The 27,867-nt window shown below is 36.3% G+C and overlaps 1 protein-coding gene across 1 annotated transcript in view; it reads right to left on the bottom strand.

Annotated features, from left to right (window-relative positions):
* MAP2 (microtubule associated protein 2) overlaps nt 1–27,867 on the bottom strand; it is a 287,600-nt gene that overhangs the window by 200,194 nt on the left and 59,539 nt on the right. The window contains exon 2 of the mRNA XM_044241471.1: nt 18,329–18,378. The gene's annotated coding sequence lies outside the window, so the exon portion shown is untranslated. The remainder of the gene's footprint in view (nt 1–18,328; nt 18,379–27,867) is intronic.

Below are 27,867 nucleotides of genomic sequence, written 5' to 3'. Positions count from 1 at the left end.
GAGAACCTTTGGGCATTGCAAGAACATCAGATTCAGGGCTGTGAAGGATGAAAAAGAATCTTTATTATATAATGTCCAATATCATATGTGAGTTTAGTGTGTGGTGTCCAAAAAAAAAATGGTGTCCAGAAATTCAGACCTTGTCCTGACACCTAGGTTGATAAGAGTCACAGTATTAAAAAGCTGGAATACATAGACATTAGAAACCATATGGCTTATCTACAGTTAATTTATATATAAGAAAACCCAGGTGCTGAGTCAAAGTTTGCTATTCAAGGTCATACAGCTGCTTAGCAGAAGAGGCAAGAATCAAACCTGGGTTTCTGGATCCCCAGGGACACTGACGGCCACTATCATGGTGTAAGAGAACTCCAGTCCGTAACAGAACAACACAATGCGTATGAATTGAAAAAAATCACTGATACGCAACTGTTTTAACACCTTGTTTTAATCCACAGAAGTTTATGCACATATAAATTAACGAAGGTCTGGAGACATTTTATAACCAACATTTCACAATAGTCAGGCAAAAGGATGGAAAAAAAAGAATGGCTAATGAAAAGGTTTCTGAATCAAAGTATTTTGTGGAATTTTTTTCTTATACCTGCTTTCCTTGTATTTCACAGATATAAGACTGAAAGTTGATGAACTTGTACCTCACGCAAGACACTCTCCTGCATACATTACATGTCACCTCTTTTATTTCCTTTGATTCCTATCATATCAATTTTTAATCTCGATTTTTTGAGGCTATTAATATAGCAATTGTTGAATAGCTAGTAAGTGTTAGAACCTGCATCTGAATCATTTCTATATGTTTCCACTGTCTATATGTGTATCCAATTAATTAAATCCCTTAATTCTTGAAGATAACCCCCTGATCCTACCTACCCCCTTATTGTTTAATAAAATATATATTTCTTTTTAAAAATTTCACTAAAGGGACACCTAGTGGCTCAGTGGGTTAAGCCTCTGCCTTCGGCTCAGGTCATGATCCCAGGGTCCTAGGATCGAGCCCCACATCAGGCTTTCTGCATAGCGGGGACGCTGCTTCTCCCTCTCTCTCTCTGCCTACCTCTCTGCCTACTTGTGATCTCTGTCTGTCAAGTAAATAAATAAATAAAATCTTAAAAAAAATACTCACTAAATCAGTTGCTTCTGTTTATGGAAAATATTTCTTAAAATTAGAAGTCAGCATTAAAATTTATTCTAAATAGTAATAAATAAGGGAACCAGGACTTTCAAAATGAAAATCCTTATGTATTGAGCATGTAAAATGCCTTCTTGAGGTTGCCATGCCAACCATTCTAGGTACTAAAATAAGCTGTGGAACAACATTTACTCACACCACGTTATGTAGGCCTTTGATACATTCAACTGTTTTAATAAGTCCGACTAAATTTTGCATCTTTAGCAAATGGGAGAAATAACACTGACACAAATCATCAGGGAGGCAAGCAACACAGTTTTGTGTTTTCTAAATGAGAGAAGCCTTGACAAACAGATTTAAAGGGGACTTTTCATTTCCGCTAACTTTCTTTTTATGTATTTCCATAGTTAGTCATCGCTTTTCAAAATAGAGTTTTATAAAGTTACTCTTAAAATATAAACTGCGCTATAAGTGCTTAACACTGAATCTGTAGGAAACAGATCTGGAAATGTAGGGCACTTCCATCCTTGATTCAGACCACCTGGCAAAAAAATAAATCAATGAATAAAAAGCCAAATGGAGCTGAACGGGTCTGCGGATTCCTATCCTCTGAGATTTTGCTTTATTCCACCAAGCTCCGTAATGGCTACTATGCTACAGTTTGATTGACTGCTGAGTATGACACGGGCCTCCAGAGGGGAAGAAGGAGGTACTCCAGAAGGTCAGGAGGAACAGGAAGGGGCATCTGGCAGGTAGACCCAGCCTCAACATGCAGGAGGCCCAGGAACACAGCAGCCCGAAGGGATCTAGTAGTTGAGAGGGGCACACAACCAGCAACGCAACAAGGGCCTGTGAGCGTTAAGTGTACCTAACAGGTACAAAACCTCTATTGGGCAGGGTGCAAGGCTACAGCAAGAAGGTAATGACAAGGCATATATGGTCTCTGTCTCCAAAGAGCTTAAAATCTAGTGAATAAGAAAAATGAAGGTTGACTAAGCAATGCAAATAAAGTGAAGGGCCATGATAGATGAAAGTCAGGGTGTTCTAGAAGATATAGCTGAGACATCTGGCCCTGTGGAGGGAAGGCTTCCCTGAGATACTGATATGTAAGCACAGAATCTTGACAGAAACATGGAGACTAAAGGGAGTGAAAGCAGCAAACATCTACTGGAACCAATTGCAGATGAATATAAATATCAGAATTTAATTTGTGTCTTACCAGGCTTTGCATAAGCACATAATATATTACATCCGAAAACCAGAATCAGGCATCCATAGATAAACAGGAAACAACAACTATAAATTCATTAGAGTCATGACTACTCTTATTACATCACTGATAATGGTGGGCTGCACGGAACGGATCTCTCTGGTTTATGGGTTTGTGTTTCCTGACCACGAACTGTAATATGTCTGAGGGGAACACTTCTATTTCTGAGGGGGTAGCAACAACTTTTACTTTCCCTGAATGAGGAAGATTTAAGATCTGACCAAAGGTGAATAGGCAAAAACAAACGTCCAAGTAAGAGCTTTTAGAAAGACCCTAATCAATGACTCTGCTAACAATTTCCTGCATTGGGAGCTCAGGCCACACCCCTCTCACTGGGAGAGACCTACAACTGTAAGTCTCTCTATTTTTTTTTTTTTTTTGGAGATTTTATTTATTTATTTGATAGAGAAACAGTGAGAGAAGGAAGACAAGCAGGGGGTGTGGGAGAGAGAGAAGCAGGCTCCTCACCACGCAGGGAGCCTGACACCGGGCTCGACCCCAGGACGCTGGGATCATGACCTGAGCTGAAGGCAAACACTTAAAGTCTGAGCCAACAAGATGCTTCACAACTGTAAGTCTCTTATACATATGAATAATTTTGAAACTTAATTTATATATTGATTTAAACCCTCAACCAGTGGGGTACATGGGTGACTCAGTTAAGTGTCTGACTTTGTCTCAGGTCATGATCTCAAGGTCCCGGGATAAAGCCCCACAAAGGGTTCTCTGCTCAGCAGGGAGTCTGCTTCTCCCTCTCCCTCTCTGTTTGTGCTCTCCCTCTCTCTCTCTCTCTCAAATAAATATAAAAATATTTAAGAAAAAAAAAACAACAAAAAACAAAACTCAATAACTCCAAAACATAAAATACATTCACAGTACTTTCAAGTTATTTTGAGAAGTACTTGTCACAAACATTTCTTGAAACATCCTCTACAAAAATATTTTCCTCAATCTAAGATTTAAGATTTGTCAGCCTACTTCAGTGACATGATTTACTATCATTCATTTAAATCTGTGAGACTTCTGCCAACTCACTCTTCTTCCTCTGCTTCTGGAGTTCAAAATGCTGTTTTGTGGCAATGACATCATTTTTGCTCTGGCCATGTTGACAGAGCTCTTGACTTCTGCCTTGTGCATGCATTGCCATGCCTTCCTGCTCTGATTAGCTCTTGATGTCTACGTTGCTCCCTTCTTTAGCTATCTCCTCTCATACCATACAAGATATCTAAATGTTGAAATGAAAGGAACACCACCATTGGCACCAGAGCACTGGTAGACAAGATGCTGAAATGAGCTGTCTAGTTCTGAATCTAGTATGAGGAGACGCTCACCACATGCTTAGCTACTTCTCTAAAGTAAGCAGATTGGGGTGCCTTGGTGGCTCAAGCAGTTGGTTAAGTGTCAGCCTTTGGCTCAGGTTATGATCCCTGGGGGTCCTGGGATGGAGCCCTGCATGGGGCTCCCTGCTTAGAGGGGAGCCTATTACTCCCTCTTCCCCTGCCCTTCCCACTGCTTACGGCTTGTGTGCTCTCTCTCTCGGTCTCTCTCTCACTTTCCCTCTCAAATAAGTAAAGTCTTTAAAAATAAAAAAAAAAAATTTTTAAAAGTGAGCAAACTCTCCTCATTTGAATTTTATTTATGAAGACAACATACCTGAACCAAATCTCTAAATATATTATCTGTCAAAAAAATTTTGTGTGATTTATGATTTTACCTACAGGAAGTCTTATAACTGAACTATATTCTCAACGATTTCATCTATCACTTTATTGAAAAAATATCAAGGGGGCTCTGATACTTCTGAAACAGTATTTATTCAATTAGCAATTTAGCATGTGAAGTTTCTCTAAAATATGCTATAGGATTTTATATATAAAGCTTAAACTTTTGATCTCAAGATCCAGTTTCCTGCTTTATTGGTTCAGATGGAACCCGAATATGCTTCTAATGTTATCTTTGAAGGGCACAGAGTCCCAGGTGACAGAGTTCTAATGTGGTCATGTCTCATTACTGTTCTTTCTCTGAGAAGTTAGAAAAGAAAGATTTTAATCCTTAGAGCTGAAGTAGAGTAAAAAAATAAAAAAGAAGAAGAAGAAGATTAGGGGTGCCTGGGTGACTCAGTTGTTAAGTTAGCATCTGCCTTCGGCTCAGGTCATGGTCCCAGGGTCCTAGGATTGAGCCCTGCATCGGGCTCCCTACTTGGTGGGAAGCCTGCTTCTCCCTCTCCCTCTCCCCTTGTTTGTGTTCCCTCTCTCACTGTCTCTCTCTGTCAAATAAATAAATAAAATCTTAAAAAAATAGTAAGATTAAAGAGTTTACACAAAGCAAGGTGGGAGCACAAAGACAGACATAAAGGTAGGAGGAAAAGGTTATGATCCAATCAGACAACCTTTCTTCCGTAAGAATAAATTGTGTCGTTTCCTTGTTATGACAAAAAAAAAAGGGGTGGGAGGGAAACTTGACAGGTGCTGTCACAAAAAAAAAAAAAAAAGAAAAGAAAAAGCTTTTAGAAGTCATCAATAGATGCATTCTTAACTTGTTAATAGCTGAAGACAAATTATTTAGTAAACTCCATCTTGCACGTGGATATACCACGTAAATATGCTAGAGTACAGGTATGAACTTCAAAGGCTGCTCGAGTTAACTCCTGAATATGAGAAAGCAAGACTGGACTTGTCGTGTTCCCTTGGATGGGGTTCAGGGTAGGCCACCCCAAAACGTGCCACTCTGACATATCGATTATTTTGAAATTAAAGTTATTGAAGAAACGGCTGATGTAAGAAGGACAAGTTGATCCTTCCCTGTCCCCATGAAAGCAGGAAGTAAACACCCCGCCTGTGAAGGGTGCCCTCCCTCTCTTGGAGGATAGAAGACATCCTTATGGCCATGGATAGGGATTTCAGGGCCAAGAAGCCTTATAAAAACAAATCTTGCTACTTCATTAATTTGCTACCCAAGCGTAAACGTCTTTGTCTTGTCAACTCTTCATGAATTTGTTGCGTCTTTGTCTAAAAGGTATAAAAGTTGCCTGCTTTGATCAATTCTCTGGATCTCTTATCCTTGGGGCCCCTGATGTACGAAATTAAATTTTTCTCCTGTTAATCTCTCTCTTATTACAGGATTCTCAGATGAGAACCTAGAAAGATAAAAGGAAATTTAGTTTTCCTCCCTATACCTACTGCACTTCTTGCCATGTTATGGTACTCACAAAAGGCATCTGTTTCATGGATCAGTAATTTACTATGTGTCATTCTACACAGACTGGAAATAAGCTTTGTTAGCCTCAAACTATTATTAATAATTATTAATTATTTAGAACTTATAATTTCTAAAATAGAAATTTTAGAAATTCTGTATATATTCTATATATAGAATATATATTCTATATATATATTCTATTTCTAAAATAGAAATTATAAGTTCTAAATCTGACTTTGGAAGCAAGTTGGCAGTATGAGGGATTTTTAAATGAGGATGCCATGCATTATCTTTAATCTCTCTGTGGTAAATAACATTACCTCAATAAGATAGCAATTCAGCAGGAACAGAGTTTTGCTTGAAGGTTACCATTTGGTACGGGCCAGGGTAAAAATAATCTAATAATATGTGATGAAATTTAAAACTGAGTCCACTAGAGTCTGAAAAGCATAAGTAACAGGGAACAAAGTAAATACTGCTAAAAAAACTATCCTTTGGAACTATAACTTCTTGAGAAGGAAATGGCCTTACATGGGAAAATAATTTCCCTTGTTAACAAAAGACTCTCAGCAGGCTTATGCTGCCTGGAGAACTTCCACTTAAATGCACACCCTTATGAATAGAAGTTAGCTTTTCGCCCCCAAATTAATAAAACAAAACTGAATAAAATGATATGAAATAATACTTCTGCTGGAAAGATTAAGCCCTTGTGACATTCTTCTCCCTGCACAGAGAACTAAAATATGTGTAGGTGAAGGATGCTCCTTCACTATTAGTCATTATTAGTCATTAGCAGAGTTTTCTCCATGTCCTTCTGTAGAATGCTAATATATTCAAACACAAAAATATGCATTTTCAACTGTTCCAACTAAACTTAAAGAAATAATTTAAGGGAAAAAAACTGTATGGAAAAAGAATGCTCTTATTAGAGCATATGGGTTTTAGCTCTGTATATGCACATATTAAGAAGTGAGTAAGTGGAAGGCTGGTCTTAGCATACTATCTCCGGATCTATTTATCATCAGCAGATGCTCACTCTGGGTGCAACCGGAGTGATTACTCCCAGAAAGCTCATAATTGCAGTAATTGGGTCACATGACCTCCAGCTTGCATTGCTTTTAAAAAGCAGAAGGCCAAACATTAGCATTTGAACGAGCACCAGAGGTCTACCAGTTAAAAAAGTTTAAATTAAATGCACCAGAAAGCTTTGAATGTCCAATCTCAAACACACTTAAAGGAGTAGTTTATTTTTATATTGCTCCATTCCGAGTTTTCCCTTTCAAAGGCCAAATCTCAGCAGTAGGGCCCCGCTAATTCACCTGGCAACAGATTACAATGACTATGTGGAAGAAGTGAATTTACTTAATCTTTCCACTTTAAAGCCTATTTTTTTCCTTTGCTTTAGATATACTAGCAGTATATTTGGAGGACCCAAACCATCCATTGACTACTTTTTTAAAGAAATAATGATTTAACTCATTGTAAGGACAAATACAAACGAAACATAAGGGGCTTAATTCTGCCTGCTGAAAATAAGGCTAGACTTCATCCCTCTCCTTTATCTTTTAGAAATTTCTTTAACTCCCCTTTTCAAATGTCTGTAAATCTTTATAATGGCTAATTAAGCTCAGGCCTTTCTTACATTCCAGAATGTTTCTTCAAGGGCCTGGGCGCCATCTTTTTAAAATGCAAACATGGAGGGAGGGAGCTTGGAAATGGAGTAGGAAATGAAGTCTAACTTCTGTGGACTTCCTGCTCCAAACTGTAAAACTAGTGGTCAGAAAGGTTATGAGAAGTTTTCCTCTCCCCTGGAGAAAGCCAATTAGCTAACACAGATGGTTACCCCAATTACCAGGTAAATTTAGTGCTCTTACTGAAGGATTAGTTATCATTTCTCTTAAAAGCAAGTAGTAATGGGTTTTATCTGTTTGACTCTAAAAAAGGGTGAAATTTCTTGTGTTTTTTGCAATCTCTTAGTGGATTGCCTGTAATATGCATCACATTCTAGTTTAATGCTTATTCAGTAATAGACATTTTGTTTTGTTTTATTTTTTTCCTCTCCCTACTACCTTTGTGGAGAGGATTTCTGTGTTGGGAGAAGTTTGTTTTTAGTTATATTTCCCTAAAAATTTCAATTCCAATTAACCCTGCTTCCTGTTGTGGAGCCCTTTTAGGTAATTTAACAAATAATTTAAATGGTGAAGTTCCAAATTCCTCATGTGAAATTTAATAAAGAGATATAGTACTTAGTTTTACTACTTCATTTTAATTATAAACAAGCTTGGTAATATTTAATATCAAATTTTTAATATCAATATTTAATATCAAAATAAATCCAGATAGCATGAATGTCAGTTGGAACATTGGTTCCCATACTTCCCATGTGTTGAGATATTAATATTTATTTATTTTTTCACAAAATCTAACACACAAATGCAGCTTTCTGTATGGAAGCTCTTGGAACAGACATTCACATTAATATTTCTGTATATAACTATTCTTTGCACATGAAAACAGCATGAAAGTTTTAATGATGGACTGAACTTGTGCTCAAAGTTTAAAAAAAAAAAATAGATACACATAAAAATAGATAAAGGCTACGCCCAGCCCAGGTCACAAATCTAAACTTAAGTCAGCCTGCACTTTTGGGAAACAACAACAGTCAAGGAATCCTAACATCGATAACATCTACCAGTCTCAATCGTCCAACCCCACTTTAGCTAGCATACCTTACCCTAGATGATAGATAAAGAAATCCTAGCCTATCATAACATTTCTGCATTGCCTCATCTAATGTGCTACAAAATTCACTGTTAACCAAACTCCTTCAGGAACATTGTTCTACTGCTGGTGAGGCACTGTATTCCACCAATTCATGAATTGTTTCCCCTTGAACAGAGAATATCAAACTTGGTACGAAACTGTATTATTTCTGTCATTTGACACAGTTCAACAAATATTTGTGAACAAGAAAAAAAAAAAAAAAAAAGGTGTGTGTGTGGGGAAGACTGGGATAGAAGAGAGGGAAGAGGTAAAACCCAGGTCCAAAGTAAACCTGTCCTACCCCTTCAGTTTCAGGGTTCCTAACTTCTCAATCTTTGGTAACTTCTCTGTACCTTGGCTTCTAGAGAACTCTGGAAGAAATCCCTTTCTTTTTCTACATCTCACTCTCTATTTTGCCTATTTAAATCCTATTCATCTTTAAACCCAACTGAAATTCCTTTTTTAAAATGCGATCTCTGTAATCACAGTGAATTATATCTTCTCTAGATCTCTCTAGAAATTTGTGTCTGTACTTACTATTTGATTGTATTACCATGTGTTTGTTACTATTTAGCTTTCCCTTAGCTTAATTTGACTGCCAGCTACCAGAGAACAAAGGAACCATTTTTAATACTTGTAAAGCATCCTCAGAGTCTAGCACTCAACTGAACTGCAAGTGTATTCTCAATAATTTGACTTTTTTTTTAAAGATTATTTATTTATTTATTTGATAGACAGAGATTACAAGTAGTCAGAGAGGCAGGCAGGGAGAGAGGAGGAAGCAGGCTCCCTGCTCAGCAGAGAACTGATGTGAGGCTCGATCCCGGGACCCTGAGTCCATGACCTGAGCTGAAGGCAGAGGCTTTAACCCACTGAGCCACCCAGCTGTCCCAATATTTGACTTATTAATAGCTATTCTGTTCCACTGAACTGTATCTTCTCGTGTAGGCTTACTTCTTATATGTAAAGACTTTAATACAAACAACAACTCACGATTTAGAAATATGTCTAGACCAGGCAAGAAGAGTTATCATCTGGGCTATTTTACTCCCCCCACTGCCCAGCCCTTTCCTTTTTAAAAATTTCTATGTGGCTATCAGGCATTTACCTGTTGCTGGGACCCCCCCCCCACCCACCCAACACACACACATGGACTATTCTCTTCCTTGGACACATTTCTTGCTTCCCCCACCCTTCATCATCATCCTGCCCTATGAAGTACTTCCATGTGGAGCACCTTAGCTGATGACTCCTGCATCCAAGAAAAGGAGACATTGTTTGATTAGCTGTGTTAGACACCATACATGGCAGAAAAAAATGATGAAATAAATGAGTATCAAGAACAGAATCTGTGTGGTCTTGTGAGATAAATAATAATGTGGTAAAATATGGATGAGCAAACCATGACATAGAAGTGGAGAAGATACTATGTTTAATCCAAAGTGAAACTAGAAACAGGAAAATCAAAAAATTAACAAATATTTATTCAATCACTGCAATGTGAAAAAAAAACAAAAAACAAACAACCCCCCCCTTCCCCAGTAATTCCAGGTATGGTGGAGGAGACAGAACGATGTTTGATAAGGGAAATAAAAACTATTTAGGTAACTTCTCTGGGGGAATTTATGTTTATAGTTGATGCAGTTATTGAAGTACTATAAGATATTTTAAGGTACTTTCCATAATTATTAACACATAACATATATTTCTTATGTTATGTAATACTTGTATGAAATATAAGAAATGGTGATCATACTATACTTAAACACCTATATATAATAGCCTAGCCTGAACATAGCAATAGATTTAAGGATGAGACTGAAAAGGTATTACACTCTATAATTAAATCATCTTCAGGCAACAGATATCAAGTTCACTCTTACTTATTGTTCTGAAGATTAATATCTTATAAATGAAGCCATCACTAAATGGTATATACTTATTTATTATAAGCAAATAAGTACTTTTGGGTAAATATTTATTTTTATCCCCAAAAAGACTTCTCTATATTTTTAATACAGAAATAATCTTTTATAATGTTTGTGTCAAGTTTGTGACTAAGTTTCTCTACACATAAAATGAAGATGATAGTATCTAAAGTTTTAAATATCTATTATATTCTAAAAACTAGCTAATGTGCTTGATCTACTTTAGAACTATAAACTTTATGTGACAGACATACAAATCTTACTATAACACAGAAGTGGAGGGAAGAGAAAAAGAGAGAGACATGGATGGGTACAGAAATATAGACATACAAGTATGTGTATAATAACTTTTGCTTTTATTCAGCTCTTTACTAATTAGATTAAAATCATGGAAAGAAAAGTAAACAAAGCAAAGACTCTGAAACAACATGAGTTCATGGTCACAAGACATTGAATAATATTGGAACGAAACCAAGTCTATAAAAAACTAACTTATTTTTTTTTAAAGATTTTATTTATTTATTTGACAGAGAGAGATCACAAGTAGAGAGGCAGGCAGAGAGAGGGCTCGCTGCTGAACAGAGAGCCCGATGCGGGGCTCGATCCCAGGACCTGGGCCAAAGGCAGAAGCTTTACCCACTGAGCTACCCAGACACCCCCCCAAAACTACCATTTTTATATTGCTAAATAACTGTAGAGAATTGGTTCAGGAAAGACAGATAATTCCACCTTTTCTTAACAGGAATGGCCCATTAAGTATGACCAAAAGCAAAGCCCTTCTATTGCTCATTAGCAAAACTATCCAACACTCGTCTACCTATCTATGTAGCTACCTAACTTGTATACATGTTACAATCCTTTTTCTGCAAAGCAACTGATGATTTTTTACTCTTAGATGAATAACTAATGAAAATAAATAATTATAGAGTTAGAAGTTAAGAAAGAAGAAAGTATACCCCCTTTCAATAATACAAAGTTATTACATTGCAATAAATAGGCTGTAGAAGAAATAAAGGATTTCTAAATGAATGGACTGCATACATAAGAAGAAAATGTACTTTGTATGTTTTTAAACCCTCCAAGCTTTCCTAATAAGATATAGGCCTAAATTAAAGTCATGGTATTCTTTAATGATATAAATAATCTGCAAAAACATCAGCTGTGCTATTCTTGGGAACAGCATTCTTTCTTCCCCATGAATTCAGGAAAAGAATAAAAATTAGTGGATTGGTGAATTAAATCCACAGGGTTGATTTCAGAAGCAAGGGGTTTAGATGAAAACACAGCCAAGGGAGTGTCTTTTGTAGCCATTTGATACTATAAACATTTAGTTAAGAGAAAAAAAGGCTCAGCTAGATTTTTTTTTTTAACATGGAAAAAATAGACTTGTTAGCAGTTACTTGATAGAGTTCCAGCAAGTTGTGTTTTTTGTTTGTCTTCTGTGGCATCAATAAGCCTATTTCCTCAGTATGTCAAGACTCTGTCAAAATAAAGGAGCAATTCTGGACACATTTTCCTAAGGTATTTTTCACTAGATGGTATGAGGAGATTGAGAAGTGATAACAAGTATGCCTCTGATTAGGTTCTGGGCAGGCTACCCTAAAATATGTCACTTTGGCATATTGATTATTTTAAATGTGTTACTTAAGGAACAGCAAGTGCAAGAAATTCACTCTGCTCCTCCTTTGTCCTCCTGAAAGCAGGAAATAAATCTCCTTTATGAAAGGTACTCTCCTTGTACCAGGAGGTAAAGAGACATCCTTATCACCAGAGAGAGGGAATTCAGAGTCCAGAAGACTATATAAACAAACCTTGTTACTTCCTCACTTAATTTACTACCCTAAAGCTTAAACTTCTTTATCTTGTCAATTTTTCACAAATTTATTGTTTCTTTGTCTGAAAGGCATAAAAGCTGCCTGCTCTGGTAACTTCTCTGAGTCTCATATTTTTATGAGCTCCCGTACAAAACTGAATTTGTTTTTCTCTTGTTAGTCTGTCTTATGTCAATTTAATTGTTAGGCTAGCCAAAGAACCTAGAAGAACAGAAGGTGAAATTTTTCCTCCCCTACTCCCGTCACCCCTTCAGCCAGGCCCCCTTCTCCCATTCCAAATCATGTCACAAGCTTGTTTTATGATTTCCACGTTTGTAACGGGGAAGGATTACTTTTTTTTATAAAAAGGAAGAAATAAGTATTTATGATGCTTCAGAGTTTGGAAAGCTGCACGGGAGAGAGCAAATTCTCCCTAGAACCAACTGGTTTTTCCAGTTTGAAATGTGATTCTAGCAGTTTTGTATCTTTCCTTAAAGTGGTAAGCAAATAATTAGGCATTTTACAAACTTTCTGGAATCTCAAAGTCACTTTGTCACATGTCATTCCAATAATTAGAATTCTGTCTTCATCCATAACTGTATTTATTCTATTTTTATATTATGCTAATAAGGAAGAATAAAGCAGAATGACAAAATAATGACCTCTCTTATACCTTTACTTTTTAAATTCCTCAAATTAAACCTAATAATTATTACTGTTTCAACTGTCTTTTGGGTGATTTTTCTAAGTTCTTGCTTTTTTGCTCAAATTGTTCTATCACCAGGGAAGAAAATACAGTGATTAATAATTATTAGAACATATATATATACACATACATATATATATTTAGCTGTATGTTTAGTTTATAGATATGTAAGAAAATTGTTCATTGTGGCTTCTAAGCTTTATAATTCATAAATAAAGCATTTCCTGGATGTCCACACCTACAAGGCCTACTAGGGTAGGAGACAAAATGGCAAAGACCCCAGTTGCTATGACTTAGCAGGAGAGATAAGAAATGTCCAGAACTAATCATAACATAAAGAAGTCTGAGCAAATGCTATGAGGAATGTGTGAAACAAATTGAAGCAAGTGAGAGGGGAAATATGGTTTCTCCCTGAGGTGGTACTGAAGGTTGACGGATGTAGCTGCTCAAAGACCAGTTGGTCTGGACTGCAAAGCTCAAAGTACAAAGCTTACTCAGAAGACATAAGAGTACCCTCTCTCCCCACTCCAATTATATTATTCACATTTTTCTACACTATTTGTCTTAAGTGAAAGTCTGCTCAATTGTGCAATATGTTGCTTAGTTTGTTAATAGTATCTTGAACAAAAAATACACTATCTCTCAGTAGAGCATAGAGAAATTACTTTCTGGTCAGCTTAAAATATATATAAATGGAAGGTTGTTTATATATATATATATATTTATATAAAAGTTCTGGTTTCCTTCATTTATATATTTTGTTTTATGACAATAATTTAAAGATCTTCATTAGTTTTCTTCCCTGTCTTAAGAGAAGCACCAGAATTTATTACTCATGTAAAACCCAGGGGGGAAAAAAAGGCTTTTGACAAAGGTTTTTAAAAGTGATTTGGAATTCTCTCTATTTTAGATTCATAACTATGCATTACCTCATTTAATCTTTAAGTGATGTATAGGTTATTGTGGTTCCCACTTTATAGATAAGATACTGACAACAAAGAATTTAATGGCTAACAGCTCAGCAGCATGGAAACATTAGAAAACATCAGAATTCGAGGCAGAAGTTGTAGACTAGAATTAGGAGGAAGGTTCAGGTCCAGATTAAAACAATGAGATACTGGAAACAGTGTCCAAAAAGTAGGTAAGACAGTGAAAAAATTATAGCATATCTATAGGAAAAAATATCACATAGTCATTAAAATCACATTCTCAAGTAACCTCTCAAGTAACATAGAATATAAAGTATCACTTCAATTTTGTGAAAACAGAGTAAGACAAAAGTGGAGGGAAACATACCAAAATACTGATAGCGGTATTAATAATAAAGAGAAAAAAATAAATTGGAAAAATCAATATATACTTTTTTGTAGGTAAAAAGTGTGGTACAAGATGTTTTTAAACATCAGTATAAAATATGACTTTCTATTTCTGAACTTCACTCTGATTCCCTTTTGTAATATAATACCTTGAAGGAATTTATTTTTTTTCCCTAATCTAAATTCAGTAATACTGTATTTCATAGAACCTAAGCTACAACTCATTGTAAGACATATTTCATTTGACAGGAAGAAAGAAAAAATATCTGCCAAATTAACTATGGCATTTTTTTGATTTTCATGGTTTAATGAGAGAAAATATCTCAGAACTTGATAAAATATTGGAAGGACATTACTTTTTAAAAAATTTTTATTGAGATATAATTGACATACAGTATTACATTACTTTCAGATATGTAACATAATTCAATATTTGTAGAGATTACAAAATGATCACCACTGAAAGTCTAGTTAAATCTGTCACCCTACATAGTTATAAAATTTCTTTTCTTCTGATGAGAACTTGTAAGATCTACTGCCTCTACAACTTTCAAATATGCAATATGATATTATTAACTACAGTTATTACTATGTTGTATATTACCTCCTCATGACTTATTTATTTAAGTATGAAAGTTTGTACCTTTTGCCTCCCCTCACCCATTTCACTCACAACCCCCATGCCTCTGCCTTGGCAGCCACCAACCTGATCTCTGTATCTACGAATTTTGGTTGTTTCTTTTTTTTTTTTTCCTTTTTCTTTAGATTTCATATATAAGTGAAATCAGATGGTATTTGTCTTTCTCTGAGTTATTTTCACTTAGCATAATGCCCTCAAGTTTCATCCATATTGTCACAAATGGCAAGATTTCATTCTTTTCTATGGCTAAATAATATTGTTTTGTACACACACACACACACACCCCCATATCTTCTTTATCTATTCATCCATCAATGAACACTGAGATTGCTTCCATATCTTGGCATTTCTAAATAATGCCTCAATGAACATGAGAGTTTCATCTATCCTTTGAGTTAGTGTTTTCATTTTCCTCAGATAAATACCCAAAAGTGCAATTGCTGGATTACATGGTAGTTCCATTTTAACTTTTTGAAGAACTGTTAACTGTTCTGTTTAACTGTTTTCCATAGTGGCTACACCGATTTACATTCCCCCCAACAGTGCACAAGGGTTTCCTTTTCTTTTCTTTTTTTTTTTTTTAAAGATTTTATTTATTTATCAGAGAGAGAGAGAGGGAGAGCGAGCGAGCACAGGCAGACAGAATGGCAGGCAGAGGCAGAGGGAGAAGCAGGCTCCCTGCCAAGCAAGGAGCCCGATGCAGGACCCAATCCCAGGACGCCGGGATCATGACCTGAGCCGAAGGCAGCTGCCCAACCAACTGAGCCACCCAGGCGTCTCAAGGGTTTCCTTTTCTACACAGCCTTGCCAACACTTGTTATTTATTTATTTACCTTTTAGATACTAGCCATTCTAACAGGCATGAGGTGGTATCTTACTGTGGTTTTGATTTGCGTTTTTCTGATGATTAGTGATGTTAAGCATCTTTTCATGTGTCTATAGGCCATAGCTATGTCTTCTTTGAAAAAACTTCTTATTTAGTCTTCTATCCATTTTTTTAAAAGATTTTATTTATTTATTTGACAGACAGAGATCACACACGTAGGCAGAGAGGCAGGCAGAGAGAGTGGAAGGGAAGAAGGCCCCCTGCTGAGCAGAGAGCCTGATTCTGGGCTTGATTCCAGAACCCTGGGATCATGACCTAAGCCAAAGGCAGAGGCTTTAACCCACTGAGCCACCCAGGCGCCCCCATCTATCCAGTTTTTAATCAGATTGTGCTTTTGCTATTGAGTTGTCTGAGTTATTTACATATTTTGGATTCCTTATCAAATATATGATTTGCAAATATTTTTTGCCATTCAAGTAGGTTGCCTTTTCATTTTGTTGGTTTCCTTTGCTCTACAGAAGTGCAAGGACATTTCTGACATCCCATTTTATATATTTCTCTCTAAAGCTTGCTTTTATCTAGCAACACTAGTTCTTTTGCTCAGCTGATATTAAGAAGCAGCTTTTCTATGAGGGAAACCTTTTTTTTTTTTTCCCCCTGAAGCAAAAGAACTTAGCTCTAGTTTATAAAAGAATGGTAATTTTCATTATATAGTTTATTCTATGTTAAGATTCTGGCTGTTTCTGTTGAATTCATACATTTTTTTAAAAGCTTTGTTATATCAAGCTACTTTCTCAAAATCTGATTTAGAAAACTATATAAAATTTAATTTATTCTGTTGAAAAGGAAAATAATACCAATTATGCAGAACAACACATAAACACATGGGAGCCTAGCAATAGGAGAGGTTTAAATACATTTCCATTCTCACATATATTTTATGCATTGATACATTTATTTTGGAATATTTAAGTCATTCTGACTTCACGACTAAACTGAACACACTTAAATTATGTACATTGTCCCATGAAAGTAACTCACCACACGGATGTTGATTAGTAGATCAGATCAAGAAAAGTTTTTGTCAGTTCCTCTTAATAGTTTTTTAATTTAACAAAATCTTTTATTTCTTTTCTTTTTACGTGTTTCTTTTTATTTTTTTCTTCCTTCTGAAAAGTGGTCAAAATGAGATAAGATTTCAAGTTGCCATGTTGACCATACCAACCATAAAACAAAATCCATAAAGGAAGAGGGACAAAATGATTTACTTTTAAGTAAAGGGAAAAAGTAACAGTTCAAAGTTAATCTTGTGCATAAAAATATTCCTGATTCAAAGATTTATACTTTGCCAAAAAGCTCATTCTACTTGTCATTACTGCTTGGCAGAGGGACAGGCACTAGTAGGGAAAGAGAAGTAGCAAAAAGTTCAAAGTCTTACAAGAAATTCCATGTTTAAATATGTGTAAGTTTACACAGAATGTACTGAGTAGTGGATATGAAAAAAGCCAGGCAAAACGAAAAAGAGAAAAAAAACAGTAGCGCACACGTGTGCATTGCGGGTGGGAGAGCAAGGTCACAATGCCAGGTCACAAAAGCCAGAAAATGAACATATTTACTGTGTGCCTGTTGTGTGCTAGACACTGCAATTTGGAGGGTAAATTTGGGTTTTGAAGGCTAAACTCCTGATTAACGTAAGCATAAATGAAAAGCCAATGTTCTTCTTTATGTTAATTATTAATCAAAGCCCTATACAAAAAATTTAGCAACACCCGGCATTTTGTTTTTACATGAGCAACGAAAGCCCTCATTTCATTCTTGAATTAGCTTTTCTTTTGTTTTAAAATCTGAATACATATTCTAGACATGAACACAGAGGGGATAAATGAAATCTCAAGCCCACCGATGTGAGTGCCCTCTAATGCTCTGTTACTACTCTAAACTCAGTTAAGCTGGTTTCGAGTCTCCCAGGAAACCCACTAACAAGAAAGTAGAACAAAAGGGATGACATCTCAGCATTTTCACCAATTAATTGAAATCTACAACTGGTAAGCAATGTTTCAGCTCCACCATCCCTAGGAAACATGGCTACGAAATCATGGGCTTCAAGAGTTTCCCTTCAAATTAAGAAAGCTCACCATTCTTCTTCTTTTTTCTTTTTTTTTTTTTAAGATTTGTTTATTATTTTAGAGAAGGTGGGGAGAGGCAGAGGGACAGAGAGAGAGAGAGAATCTCAAGTAGACTCCCTGCTGAGCACAGAACCTGACTCAGCGCTTGACCTCAAGACCCCAAGATCAAGACCTGAGCTGAAACCAGAAGCTGGACATCTAACCAACTGCACTACCCAGGGACCCCAGGAAGCTAACCATTCTTTAAAAATGTTACCCAACCTTACAAAGAAGTCTTTCTTCTGGTATGTGTATTTATTAACTGAATATGTTAGAACTGGATCATTTCATTTGATCAAAATTCAGCTAGTAAGACAGGTAAAAGAAATTAAACAATAGTTGACAATTAAAGAAATTATAGGAACTAGGAAAGCAAATGCTGCTCAGGAAAACGTTGTGTTAAGTGCCCCAAGTCTGAAACGTATCCATTTCTCACTAAGATTCATCTTTCTATACCACACTCTGCAGCAGTTATTTGACCCAACTGTCCAAAGGCTTGAAATGCTTCTATTTTATTTCACAACTATTCATCATCAATAGAAACACATCACCAACCTTAATTCCAGCCAGCAGTCCCAAAATACCTTGGATCAGATCAATAAAGTCTGAAAGATAAACAGAAAAACATCTCGTAAATTAAATCAATTGAATGATTCAATTTTTTATTTTATTAAAGAAAAAAATGTGCTGGTTGACACCATAGACATTTACAATAATGGGAGTTTACATAGTTATAAAACTTCAAATTATTTTCTAGCTCTCATCTAATAAGACCTTTTAAATGCCCAGATTAGGTCCTATTTTTATCTTCAGTTTTTATACAAAACAGAACAATGCTTGTTCTTGTCTTTTAAAACATCAACAGAAAACATTTTTCAAACAAATTTCTGTACTCAGTGTACTACCATTTCTCCTGAAAGATGTTTAATTGAAAATAGTAACAACTACTGCATTTGGATCATTAATCTGGTCTACCAGGGTGTAGATTTTTAGTCCAGGATCAACAATCTGTTTAAAGGCAACAAAAGTCAAATAAGACAATTCCAGTGACAACCTATCCATCTTCCCACTGTTTTCTTACACTTAAGCCTTGCCACTAAATTATACCAAGAAGCACACTGTCCAACGGAAGTACAAAGAAGGTCCACCAAGGACAAAAGCAAACCCAAAACTTCTGTGCCAAAAGTTGGCCTGTCTTTCGGACAGTTAGTAAACAAAATAACTGAGATGACACAGAATAAAATTCTTGACTTGCTGCAGGGAGTGTCTATGGCTAAATCTCCAATAAAAATTAAAAAAAGTTAGTTTTCAAAAGTGTGTTTGTGAATTAACTGGCTAGAACTTAGAATATGTTCCGCATGACACTGTTAAAAATGGTTCATTATTAGACTTCTAGGTTAAATTCAAAAACAAAATTGAGAGTCAATGTTAAGTATTTAATGAAAAGAATAGTCTAAAATAATACTCGTATACTCCATTGAGTTATGTTAATTAGCTAGCTTTTCATAATCATAGTCACTCTATACATCTGAGCATCATGTTACCCACCTTAAATGTATAGAGTTTTTATTAAAAGAAAATAAAAAGGAAATACTAGTAAACCAGTAAATTAAAAAATTGGAATGGAAGTGAAATTACTGCTTTTTAATCTTAAGGGTAGGTGCTTTAAAAAGTGAACTTTATTATATAAGAATGAAATGATAGATTTGTGAAGATGAAAAAAAAAGAATATGGGAATATGTTGATGGATTTTTGAGGTTAATGATTTTAATATGTCTACTTCCACTTCAAGCGCTTGACTTTATTTTACTTTGATACAAATATTCTTCTTCTTCTATAAAGTCACAGCTCCTAGACTGTGTGCCATGCATGGTACCCCAGGACACCAGTGGAAATTCACAGAACGATAAAATACTTTAAATACATGAAAAATCATAGCAACATCCATCAGGCACAATACAAGCTATTCACTTGAAGTAATCCACGGTTTCGGTACCAGAGTCTGGTATCAGATTATGCTACATTCGTTTCAATGATATGATAACTTGGCAAAGCTGGATTTTTATCATGTTTGTAATATAAAAGCAAATACTGCATGAAAACCAATGTGGAGTAAGAAATGAGGATGACAACATCCAGTCCAACTCCCAGGTTTGAAGGCTGGGTTGTACCCAGGAAGGAAACACACACCTACCATTCGTAAGTAATTGTGGGTTTCTAGGTATGAAGGAAAAAGATTTTTCTTTCAATTTTCATGTATTTATTTTTTAAAGGCCACTAAGTTGTTAGTGCATACATACTTGTTTTACTAATGAAATGGAGCTGTGAAGCATTTCTTTTGGTCTACAGAGCACCATGAAAAAAATTACCAGGATACTCAGAATGCCATAGACTTGAGAAAATTTGGGACACTCACTTTTAATCATAGTTCTTTTTGTTTTGCTTTGTTTAATTTTTGCTCCACAAATTTAAAGAAAAAAGAAAGCGGGAGAGATTAAACGAAGAAAAAAGGCTAGTAAAGGAGAGAGGAGGGAAAGGAGAGGAAGAAAAAATTTCCTAAATTAGGAAGAAAAATACAGGGAGAGCAGGAACAACAGAGTTTCACCACACTGAGTGGCTGTGTGTGCCGTACATGTATGTGTGCATGTGTGAGTGTCCTCCTGTGTGTGCAAGAGGAGGCTAAAATAGTACAGATGAACACTAGAAATGAAAGACGAAGAACAAGCAGAGGGCACAATGTATATGTACATTTTAACCATGTTGATTACCAGTCACCTTTCCCTAAGAAAATGTGGTTCCCTAGTTACCTGGAATCCAGCAAAGACTCCCTACACCTGCACAATTGTTTGTGTGCGCCTCAAAGTCTCAATTTACCATTTGGCCACTGAGCTACTTCTTGCTAACGCCTCTTTAACAGACTAGATCAATATCCTGATATCTTTTAAATAGGTTGGATTTTATCTTTTTTACATGCACTTTCAAATATATACATACTTTCATAGTAAAAGCAAAATGATATGGAGCATTTCAAAAGTTAGGCTTTGTGATACAGAAATCAGGCTGCTTTGTGTGTTTGTTCCATATGTGGAGAGAATTTCTGACTTACTGCCAACCACTCTACTCCCCTCAACAAGCCAGCCCTGCCTCCCAAAAATTCTAGTTTATTTTCTTTTCAATATAGCATGAGCCAAATACAAACTTTATTTAAAATATCAATGCTATAAATAAATAAATAAATAAATAAAAATAAAAAAAATATATCGATGCTATCTTAGCTATTTGAAATTTGTAGTTGAACCTGTACACTTAACAAGGGGTTGAGCACACAGAAGAATATAAATATTTGTCAAATGAATGAAGATGCTTAGTGTTGTGCTTTTCTGATGCTTTGCCAAATTTAAAGGAATGGCTATCCCCCTTTTGGCAGAAATTAAAAAAAAAAAAAAAATCCTATCCTTGTCCCACCTGACTTGCACCAAAAATATTTCATGGAAACAAAGTTCTGATGAACAAGAGGTGATCCTTTTTGACCTCGTGGACTTACACTTGCTTGGGCTCTTAGGAATTTTTTTGTTTGTTTGTTTACATTTCTTATCTTCAAATGTGTCCATTTGCAGCAGGAGCAGCTGCTTTGTAAATAACTCTCTTTTCCCCCCCATTCAACCCAGTTATTGAGCAAATAGGCACAGAATAGTGAAGATTTATGTTGCCCTAAGGCTCAGTCTTCACTGTGAACATCTGCCATTTCAAACACACACGTCAAGACTCTTTGTGTAGTATTCCGCTAAACAATGCCCTAAGCATAATCAAATGAAATTCTGTTCAATAGGATTCAGCATCTGCTTCCAGGCAGTTTAACTTATCAGCATATAAAAGCATCACTTCTCCATCTTTTTGCTCCATAACAAAAAGGTAGGGGAAATGTCAGAAAATAATCTCTGAGAGTTAACTGCTAAAGCTTCCCCCACTTTTCCAATAAGAAATGGTCTCCTGCTTCCATATTATAAATCATATTGTGATAATGAGATCAGATTATAAACTCAATGTCAAGAAGTATGCTTGTTTCCACCTCACGTGAAATAAAAGTTGAAAATAGTATATTTTAGCTATTAGAATATCAATGTCACTGTCAATTGAAAAAACACCTTTCACCCTTGCTGCGCTTTTCCCTTCTTAAAGTTACCCAAGAACCTCAATTTACAGAAACTGTTGCTGTTTGAGCAATGGAAAAGTTACTGCTTGAGTTTCAATTTACAGATACAAATGTAGGGAATATTGCAGTTGTGAGGCAATTAAAAACCGATTCTATTAAAAAATAACTGAAGTGCTTTTTAATTGTTTATAATCTTTATTATTATTTTTTTAATATAGAGCAGTTCTGTGGGTTCTCTTTCTCTCTCTCTCTCTCTTTTTTTTTTTTAGTAGACTTGTTTTGTATTTCAGGGATCCAAAGTTCTTTGCCATCAAAGAGCTTAGTTAGAATGTGTTGGGATGGGGTGGTTATAAAAAACCAAAAGACAAAGACTATGATACAAAGGAGAATATGCCTGCTGTTACAGAGAAATACCAGCAAAGAGCTAGAGGAGATCAAAGAAGGGGGAAAAAAAAACCACTAAGAAATCCTATTATGTAGATAAAGTCTCACAGAAGATATGGGTTTGACTTGAGCCTTGAAGATGGTAAAGGATTTAGGTAAGTGGAGATGGAATGGGGAGGACACCAACACAGACAATGGACGCTGTAGAAACAAAGCGATGGAAGAAGCTAACCCCAGGGGCTCTCTGTACAAACACCTGCAGTCCTACCTGACTGGAATATAACATACAAGAAAAACGCTAATTGGGTGAAAGGCTAGGTTGGGTCTGTATTAAGGGTAATAACCTTGAATGATAAGCTGAGGAGGCTACATAATTAAATATATTTAATTTTGTATGCTAAAGTGAACTACTGAAGGTTTTAAATTCAAGAATGGCATAATTAGGTAATGGGATCTGGCAACACCATGCAAGATTGGATCAAAGATGAGAAGAGATTAAAGAAGAATCAACCGTTTAGATGTCTCCTACAGAAGTCCAAGTGAATGCTAATGAAGACTCAACTCAGGTAGACAGTGTCCATGCAGAGGCGGAAGGATACTCAGTTTCTGCATAGGTAAGCATCTTAGCTCGGGATGCCTAATGAGATGCCATTGATGGGGTGACTTAATAGGAATGCGTCTTCTCAAGTTCTGGGGGCTGGAAGTCTGAGATCAGGGTGCTGGCTTGGTCTGATTCTGCTAAGAGCCCTCCTCCTGGCTTGTGTGTGTGTGTGTGTGTGTGTGTGTGTGTGTATAACCACCTTCTCACTGTGCCCTTATATGGCCACTGTCATATGAGGGCCTCACTTTGATGACTTTATTTAACACTAACTACCTCCTAATAGCCATATCTCTTAACAACCACTCTGGGGTTAGGGCTTCAATATATGAGTTTTGAGGGGATGCAATTCAGTCCATAGTGTTGTCTATAAGCTATGGGACTTGGGGATTGGTCATACGTGAAAGGCATGGGGCAGAGAAAAGGAGCCAAAAGAATTCTGAGACCAACTCCCAGAAAGATGGTCTCGCTCTTGGAAACGGGGGTAAGGTGAAGGAGGAGGAGGCTGCTGAGCAAGAACAGAGGGTGATGGGGCTTTTTTAGACACATTAAGTTTGAGTTTCCAGCAGGACAATCAAGGAAAGGTATTTATCAGACAACTAACCTATTCGTGGAGAGTATGATCTATGAGACATGGAACAAGAATAAAGTCTTACTTAACACTAAAACAGCACAAAAAGGAATGAAAATAGTAGTGATGTAATTACACTAACACCCATCAATATAAAATCAGAAGTGTGTGTGTGTGTGTGTGTGTGTGTGTGTCCCAAATCATGGAGTTACGTTGTCTAGCCAGCCCACATTATTGCACATTTAATCGTTTCCTTGATAGGTAGAGATGACATTAATAGAGTACTGGCCACATGTAAACCCATATTGTAGTTAATGAATGCTGTATCCTGCAGAGTCTGTGGGCTGCTCTGGGTCAGTGACCCAGCAAATCCATGTTTGTGTCTCAAGCACTTAGTGTGGTATATAGCATAAAGTCAGGAATCCATCTATAATTGTGTAATGAGTCACTCTCCGGAAAAAGAGGCTGAGTCATGGACACTCCAACTAATTTCACCTCTAGACTTTGTATTATTCATACAAAAACATCGTAGGAAGCTAGGCAATCTGTATGGCTCTTAATGGAATGTTCTGTACTTGGACATGTTTGCTATAGCTGCTATAATAATGATTGCAAATAGAGGTTACAACTAAAGAGGGCCGGTCACATGTGTCTAATTCACCCATCTACTGTCACAATACAGAACAAAAAAATGACCGGGTGACACAGAAACTAGATAATAACAACTCATTTAAAGTGAATAACTTCCAAACACCTCATTCGCAGAATTTGTTTTCTGGAAACTGTTGTACTATTTCTGATACAAAACAGCAGCAATCATAGGAAAGGATCATTACGAGTTTGTATAACTCAGGCATTGTACAAAATGTGCCACATCTATTATCCATTTAATCCTCAAAAGATCAAATACAGCAGATACTATTATTACTCCCAGGAGAAAACTAAGCTTATAAAGATTAAATATCCAGTATCTATGGATAAAGATTCCTATTAATTGACATTACACAAACATCATTTTTTTAAAAGATTTTATTTATTTATTTGACAGACAGATATCACAAGCAAGGCAGAGAGGCAGGCAGAAAGAGAGGGGGAAGCCGGCTCCCTGCTGAGCAGAGAGCCCCATGTGGGACTCGATCACAGGACCCAAGGATCATGACCTGAGCCGAAGGCAGAGACTTTAACCCACTGAGCCACCCAGGCGCCCACAAACATCATTTATTAAGGCAAAGAAATAATAACAGAAGTCAGAGACAAAGTGAAATACATACATATATTTGGTTATAGGGCCTGTGTATATTTATACATACGTATATTCTTTCATTTCTTGTTTTAAATTAGGATATGAATGGTTCTTCCTGTGTCATTCCTGACAGAATTCTAGCATATTCAAATTCAGGCAGAGGGTACCCGGGTGGCTCAGTTGTTAAGTGTCTGCCTTTGGCTCAGGTCATGATCCCAGGGTCCTGGGATCAGGCTAACTGCATGGCAGGAAGCCTGCTTCTCCCTCTCCCACTCTCCCTGCTTGTGTTTCCTCTCTCACTGTGTCTCTGTAAAATAAATAAATAAAATCTTAAAAAAAAAAAAAAAAAAAAGAATAACAAGGTAGATTTAAAAAAAATTCAGGTAGAAATAGTGAGGGTAAACATGCTTTAAAAAAAACTATTTAAAAAATACAGTGGAATACTATGCAGCCATCTAAAAAAATCTTGCCAATTGCAGTCATGTGGATGGAACTAGAGAGTATTATGCTAAGCAAAATAAGTTAATCAGAGAAAGATAATTATCATATATCTCACTGATATGAGGAATCTGAGAGTCAGGGCAGGGGCTCATGGGGGGAAGGGAGGGAAAAATGAAACAAGATGGCACCAGGGAAGGAGACGAACCATAAAAGACTCTTAATCACAGGAAACAAACTGAGGGCTGCTGGAGGCAGGGCAGGGGGGGAGAAGGTTAGGGTGGCTGGGTGATGGACATTGGGGAGGGTATGAGCTATGGTGAGTGCTGTGAATTGTGTAACACTGATGATTCATGGACCTGTACCCTGAAACAAATAATATATTATATATTAATTTTTAAAATGACAAATTTTTGAAATAGAAAGAGCCTAGTCTCCTGTAGTTCTTTCTCTAAGTATTTTTATTGGGACAAAAATAGGGGAGATGGCATTATTAATTTTTTAAGAAACTTTTTTGCTGATAATACCTCAAAGATCTATAGCAAAAAGGTCTTACATATTCTTATCCAAGAGTCTTTTGGGTTTTTTTCTTTCTTTATAAATTTTATTTTATTAATGTTAAGCATATATGTAGTTTAAGAAATTAACCTATTCAAGGCTTATGATGAAACACAGCAGTAAGAAGGATGAGTTATTTGAGAGCTAAAATGTATCTGAATAATGTATTTATTTTTAGTGAGGTGGTACACTTGAGTAACAATAGAATCTGCAAAAGCCAATAAGCTTACTTTTTTTTTAAAATTTTTTTTCAATTTATTTATTTTCAGAAAAAACATTATTCATTATTTTTTCACCACACCCAGTGCTCCATGCAAGCCGTGCTAAGCTTACTTTTTTTCAGGATGAAAATCTATCAGTTCATTCACACCATTAGTCTTTAAAATCCAAGGTCTCCTTTGAAACAGTTTTACAGTAAAGTGAATGCATTATTAATTATTTGTTCAAAATCTTTAGTGGAGAATCTTGTCATTAATACTTGGATTTGCAGCTGAGGTTTGGAAAGATGTGGGAAACACCTGAGACACTCGTCAAGAAAGAGAAATGGTGTGTCTAACATCTCTTTTTTAAGATTTTCTTTATGAGAGAGAGAAAGCACAAGTGCACAAGTGGAGGTTGGGGCAGAGGGACAGGGAGAGAGAGAATCTGAAGCAGACTCCATACTGGATGTGGAGCCCAAGGCAGGGCTCGATCCCACAACCACTAGATCATGACCTGAGCAGAAACCAAGAGTCAGAGGCTCCATGAACTGAGTCACCCAGGTGCCCCTAGCATCCCGATATTCTTTAGGATTAAAGTCACAACTTTGATTTTCTCCAATTCAGAAAGCACACATTCTCCTAGGCCAACCAATAAGTCATTTTGTCATCTCGGTGAAACTAGAATTTCAAAGAACATGTGGTTATAGGCAATCCTTAAACAATGAAGTAAATCTGTTACCCAAAGCTCGGATTTCCTGAAAACTCTAGTAAGGCACTAACAAGCCAAACTGAAGCATTCCACACATTTCTGAACCTCCTTCTATGAGTCACTGGTCTTCTCCTGAGTGAATCCAGGGACACTTACCTTCTACATACGTTGTTATCATAACTCAGTTCCAGCATAACTTAATTAACTTAATAAAGAATTGCAAATACCCAAAAGAGGTATAAAAGGACTAAGTTCAGAACTATTATTACAAAGAACATTTTCATCCATTTTAATGTTCTTATTGTATTTCATCATGTTAAATACAAAGGACCAAAGAGGGTTAGAATTTATACATAATAATGTGAAATCCTATAGCTGGAACAAATGTAGCTGCCGCAAAAGTTAGGGTTTCCTATAAGTCTAAAAGCACTAACAGAGGAAACAGATCTGCTGTGACCAATGTTAAATATTAAGTACTTTGTCAGACTCCTGCCAACCCTCAGCTGAACTAATCAGGGGCTAAACCTTTAATTTTCCCCCAAAGTAGTACTAAACAGAAAAGCATTATAGTGGAATGAAAATAACTTAAATTAGCTATATGTATTTTCCCTATATTTCACATGTAGTTACCCTACACTTAAAATTTCCTTAACCATTTATTTAAAACTATAAAGAAAATATTACAACGGATGGTTAAATTCTTAACATGGTCTATTTAATCCTTAGTATAATCGAGGTAGCATTGCATAGCTAAATAGAATGTGTAAAGCCTGACAATGACCCAAGACACAGCTTCATTGTTGTATTACTGTAAGAATATTTTCCCAAGCAAATGGTGGACACTTTGGAATTAGTTATTCACTCTTCTAAGTAATGATTTCTGAAAATCTGCTTCATGGAAGCCACTTCTCTAAGCACTGGTATATCATGGTGACCAATAATTTATCAAGAAGGTCCCTGCCCTCTGGGGGCTTTCCGCCTCGAGAACACAAATATGTAAGGCAGTGGTGATTTCTATGAAGAAAAGAAAGCAAGGTAAGACATGAGTGAATGAATTGTAGTTGGGATCCTTCTCTACCACCCAGTTTCAGTAGCAAGAAGTAGAAGCTGAAATGGCATTTATTGCAGCAAGAAACCTAGACCCTCACCTGCTGCCCTTCGGAGGGGAACATTTCAACCGGCAGATCTCTGGCTTTCCACTGTCCCTAAGTTAGAAAGTGCAAATGTAACGCATTCGTGT

Source organism: Neovison vison, chromosome 3, assembly GCF_020171115.1.
Source record: "Neovison vison isolate M4711 chromosome 3, ASM_NN_V1, whole genome shotgun sequence".
Classification (NCBI taxonomy): domain Eukaryota; kingdom Metazoa; phylum Chordata; class Mammalia; order Carnivora; family Mustelidae; genus Neogale; species Neogale vison.
The sequence above is the reverse complement of the archived record's forward strand: the minus strand, read 5'-3'. Positions and strand labels throughout refer to the sequence as shown.